Here is a 5,328-nt window from a genome sequence, read left to right as displayed (position 1 = left end):
ACTATTACCGAGACGGAGCGTGTGAACCGGTGCGCATCGTTCGCGATTGTTTTGCTCTGGACGCATCATCCTTTTCCACTTATGTGTGGTGATGAGCGCATTGAGAGTCAAACCATGCCTGAATCAACCTGGTTGTGGTCTAACTACACAGGTGCTACGCAAACATACAGTTGCACAGCACCAAGTGGTCCAGAATTCCGTTGCTTTACAGTCACCGGACGTCTTGACCGAGAGCGGGCCTTGGCATAGCTCGTCAGAACTGCCCTTGAGCATTTGACACACTCGCTAGCGCCGAGCCGCGTAGACCGCGCAGACCAATTGAGTACCTTACTGGAATAGTCCTTCGCAACCGCAGCTGTCGTTGCGTCAAATTTAAACCCTGATGTAATGCTATATAGTCTTCCCACCCCTAACACCCTAAGCGCCCGGCTAGCTCAGTCGGTAGAGCATGGGACTCTTAATCCCAGGGTCGTGGGTTCGAGCCCCACGTTGGGCGAAGTTTTCTTCCGTTTCGCTTTTTCTTCGGACAAGAGACAAGACAAGGACGTTTCAACAAGAGACAAGTTAAAGGTTTCACCGATTAATAGACTACTTACAGTTCTCAACATCGCTATACTGTTAGCAATACTTGCATAAGTTGGCGTTTGCATCAGTCATCAAAATTCACACAGTCCCGCTTCAAATTCCTACGGACACGACCAACGCTCCACGAGACTCATAAACTTGTTGAACCCACTTCTACCCGGCTGTCGAATCCTTCATGACAAAACTCTGCGGATATGAGTTACAAAACTTAAAACTTCATTAAAACTTTATACGGAGAAAGCGTCCATGTTTGCGTGTGTGTGTGTGTAGTGACAAAACCCCACAAAAAGTTTCAGAACGACATATCTACTGCGTAACCGAAACTTCTATGCAACACTTTTCCTTCAAGACAAATCTTCACTAAATACAACTTTTACGCGACTTTGTTTTCACCACCGAAGTTTCCATAACCAAAGCCCCTTTAGTAACATTCCGCACAAGGTAAAAATTCCTCCGCGACATCTGCTTCACGAGGATCGTCGCAGCTAAAACTTCCACCCTGGAAACTGTTTTTAATCAAGCCATGGAAAGCCATGGAGACAGTACTTCTACCCTGGAAACTGTTTTAATCAAGCCCCCGCGGCGTGAAAACGCTGTTCTTTGCGGGCTGGTTTAAACATAAATATTTCCATATGCCAATTTGTTTCAACCTAGCACATTCAATAAAACATTTTCAGCTGGGCAATGGTGTTGGATTGCACCAGAACCACAAAATTATGGCTGAAATGCACTTTCAGCTGCCTCCGACAGAGAGATGGGATAACCGATTCAGTAGTGATTTATCCCGAAGAACCTGAGGCGAAAGTGCTTAGAAACGGTCTGAATAAAAGAGCACAGCATGCAGTAACACGATAACATAGGATGGAAGTAAGATACGGACGGACGGGCCAGACGGGCTCGCAGCACCCTGGGACGCGCATTGAGAAGCTGGAATGCACAGCCTGTAGCCTTAGAGGGAGCGTTGTCAGAGTGGATGCAGGATTGGCCTGCCCGTATGGGGGTAGTGAGTGGTGAGCTCCGGGATGCTTAAACACAGGGTGCGCCATTTTAGCTTAAGATAGCAGATTTTTCTGTGAAATGGGCCGATTTCTGGCACGTTTTGCAATGTTTGTCAGTCAAAGAATCGTGGCCAATATCTCAGATCCGAAACAGTCTGACGCGGATATATTAGTGCGGGCGGGGCATTATACTCTGGTCACCATTCTTGTCTAGCCTATCCAACATTATAGATCTGTGAGTTAGCCAACACCTAGGAAGATCATAGCACAGCAACAGCGAAATTATTGGCACTTGCCCTCCTCGCATTGTCTTATTTTCACAATTCACTTCATATAAGTACTCCAGTGCAAAAATATATGGGCAATCGCTGTTCACTAATGAATTTTATGTACACATTACACGTGATTTGATTTACTTACATGTAAATATTCCTTTTACAAAAACGCATTACATGTAAATATTCAGCCGCGTTGGCCACAGCAAACATGGCGCGCGGGGTGCTGGAACTAGAAAATGGGGTTTAGTAGGACCTCTTTTTGGAATCAGATCCTAGTATTGATTTTTCCCTAGAAGGTGTGACATGCAAAATTACAATATATATTCACATAACATTAAAACAAAGATGTAGAAGAGGATCGTCATCCAGTTCATTTGCGAACTCTTTATTTTTGATCATGCGACTAGCACCTACCAACGTTTTCGTAGTATCAACCAAAAACCATGCTGCGGGCTATTAAAGTTAAGTCCCATGGTGACGTCACGTCTGCGTAGTCTTTTACTCTAGTAGTCTTGCTTTTAATAACCCACACAAAGATGTCCCTGGGAATGACGCAGCGCGGTCTCCAGAGAACAAGCAGCGAAAGTGAGCATTGTGATCACGCCGATCTGGATCGAAAACATGGGCTGCACATTACAATTAGACTGCATCACCACTTAATGTAAATACACACAAAGCGTCTGTACGTGCTATTGAAAATAACACGTATTTATAATGAACTAAGATCATTGTATTCCATTGAATGACATAGATAACAGCAACTTGAATGGATGCGGTCAGCAAACTGCGAAGACAGTTATCCGTCCACTGTCAGGAATAGCTGAAGCCAGCGGTGGAACTTTACGGAACTTCTTCTGACGTGGAGCCCTGCAGCAAGAGGTCATCATTCGAAAAGGATACGAAAGGCCGCCGTGTTGCCGTGCGCGGCAAGGAGCTCACGAGGCGTTTGAGTGATGCCCTTCCACCATTCGCTACGAGGCTTTAGCACAAAAGTCTTGCCAACGGCACCTATACAACGCGAAAGTTTCGCCAACGGTACCTATGCACGGGAACGTTTTGAGAGATGTCATGCTTTGCCAGTGAAAGCATTGCTGTGTGTAGGTTTTTTCCGCAACAATTTTTTCGTCCAACGGTTGCGTCGAGAAGTTTTGTTTGGAGGAAGTTTTGTCGCGAAGGAGCTTTGTCCAAGCTAGAAGTAATGTGGAGTGTAAGTTCGTCTGTAGCAGTTCAGCCAGGTAGGGGCATTGATGCGAAGAAGTTCTTCCCGTTGGGATTTCACCGCGAAGAAGTCCTCTTCGTAACGTGTGCCGCGCGAAAGTTTTGAATGGAAACGTTTTGTCCGTAGAAGCAATGTTGCGTGTAAGCTCTGTTCGTGGCAGTTTTGTCATACAAGGATGTAAGCTCCATTGGTGTCTTTTTCTCATACAGGCGTGTATGCTCTGTTTGTGTCAGCTTTGTCATATAGGTGTCATGTTCGTCTGGTCCGACCAGGCAGACGCCACCGAATGTGTTAGTACTGCACGCAAGCTCGGAATGTCGAACACAGACGCGATGAAAACCCAAACGCATCCGGAGCAGTATGGCCATCCGAATGATCCGAACGACAAAACACGAATTTCGCTCCCCTTTATCCCAGTTTCGTGCGCTTCCAGTCTGATGCCAGGTTAGGTCCCTGTTGAAGAGTGATCGTACTGCTATCAATGCACTTAGGGCATTACCTGATCAAGGTTCAGGGACTACTTCAGTATCCGTTCAAAAGTTGTTTCCATCTTAAAGAGCCTAAACCTCAGTTTTTACGATACATTTCAAGGCATTTAATGGCCTTAATATCTTCATCTACAATTTTACCTGTACCACAGTCGGTATTTGCTCTCAACTTTTTCATCATGACAGGTATATTATTTATGCTGTTTTACAAGCATTTTACTCTGAATTACCTGGTTTCAAGCATGGTCTAGCTACGTGCCAAACATTTTGGCACTAAGGCATGCTTAATCCAGCCTGAGCCAACCTTTTGGGTAACGGTCTCGGCTTGGACCAAGGTTTTACCAACAGCATGACCATATGTCGACGTTTTAAGCCCATTTGTTTGGTTTACCACCCGCCAATTCAAACTGACGCATGCCAACCTTTGTGGAGTCGTCGATACGAGCAAGCGGGGTTACATGATCGCTGATTTTATAGATATATATATATATATTATATTATATACATATATATATATTATATATAACATATGATACATATTATTATTACATATATAACATATTTAATATACATAATACATAATATATATATATATATATATATACATATATATTTGTATGCGTGTCATAATTACATAATATTATCCCAGGGGGTAATTCACAGATTTAAAGGTGAACTGGGAGTTGATTGGCTTCAGAGCATGTGCAAAGGAAGGCATATACAGGTCGTGTAGCTATACATCTGCCTGAATGGTTAAGTCCCGCGTCAGCGCCCATTCAGCCCATCAAGAAGCCAGCCTTTTTAATGGACTGGCCGGCACTGTGCAGAATAAAGTTATTGTGAAAAGGGCCAGGTTCTGGCTGGCTTGCCACCAACAAACCTGCATAGTTACCGATATACTTGAGTTTAAATTGCGGCATTTGCAGCCCTGGCCATCTTATACAGTTAAAATGTATTTTGTGATGTCCAGGACAACACAAAGACACTTTTCGATGGCATATACAGTGGTAAGGAGCCTTGAGCATAAAGTGCAAACTGTTTTTGTGATTGGTCCTCTACTCGTTTTTTTGGGGTGTTGCACGTGCATAGTGGAGGTTCATCTAATATTAGGGTATTCCTTTTAGACCGCTTAGCCCAATAATGATCTAATCTGTGCCAGCCTTTAAATAACTTAAATCGGAAAGTAATAGAAAAGCCAGTTTTTTAAAGAAAGGCGTAGCCAATATCGTTGTCAAATCGCACCGCGTGAGCACATGAAATGAAGCTGCTAAACCTCACCGATTCAGCCTGGTCATCATTGATACATTATCATCTAACTGACATATCATCTAATATTAGGGTATTCCTTTTAGACCGCTTAGCCCAATAATGATCTAATCTGTGCTAGCCTTTAAATAACTTAAATCGGAAAGTAATAGAAAATCCAGTTTTTTCAAGAAAGGCGTAGCCAATATCGTTGTCAAATCGCACTGCGTGAGCAGATGAAATGAAGCTGCTAAACCTCACCGATTCAGCCTGGTCATCATTGATCTAAAAATAGAAATATTATATTAAACTGAGTCCTATTCGGCCTACGCACCTACACACTGTGAGTTACAACGGTGCAAGCCACGAGCTGTGGTTTCGCCTAACGAAAGCTGCGGTTACAGTTTCATTTTGTGGGGCTCCTAAGCTGTATCCTATCTTTCAACCGCACCAAAAACCACCCTAGCGCACAAGCATAGGTGTACCCAACGCTGAAGTCACTGGAGCACGAACCC

The 5,328-nt window shown here is 43.9% G+C and overlaps 1 non-coding gene across 1 annotated transcript; it reads left to right on the top strand.

The window, feature by feature from the left end:
- Positions 1-423: 423 nt before the first annotated feature.
- TRNAK-CUU (transfer RNA lysine (anticodon CUU)) lies at positions 424-496 on the top strand. Its single transcript has one exon. It is a non-coding gene; the product is annotated as a tRNA-Lys (tRNA).
- Positions 497-5,328: the final 4,832 nt, after the last annotated feature.

The sequence above is a fragment of the Pollicipes pollicipes genome, unplaced genomic scaffold (genome assembly GCF_011947565.3).
Source record: "Pollicipes pollicipes isolate AB1234 unplaced genomic scaffold, Ppol_2.1 Scaffold_7231;HRSCAF=8579_pilon_pilon_pilon, whole genome shotgun sequence".
NCBI classification, from domain to species: domain Eukaryota; kingdom Metazoa; phylum Arthropoda; class Thecostraca; order Pollicipedomorpha; family Pollicipedidae; genus Pollicipes; species Pollicipes pollicipes.
Note: the sequence above shows the minus strand (reverse complement) of the source record. Positions and strands in the feature narration are given on the sequence as shown.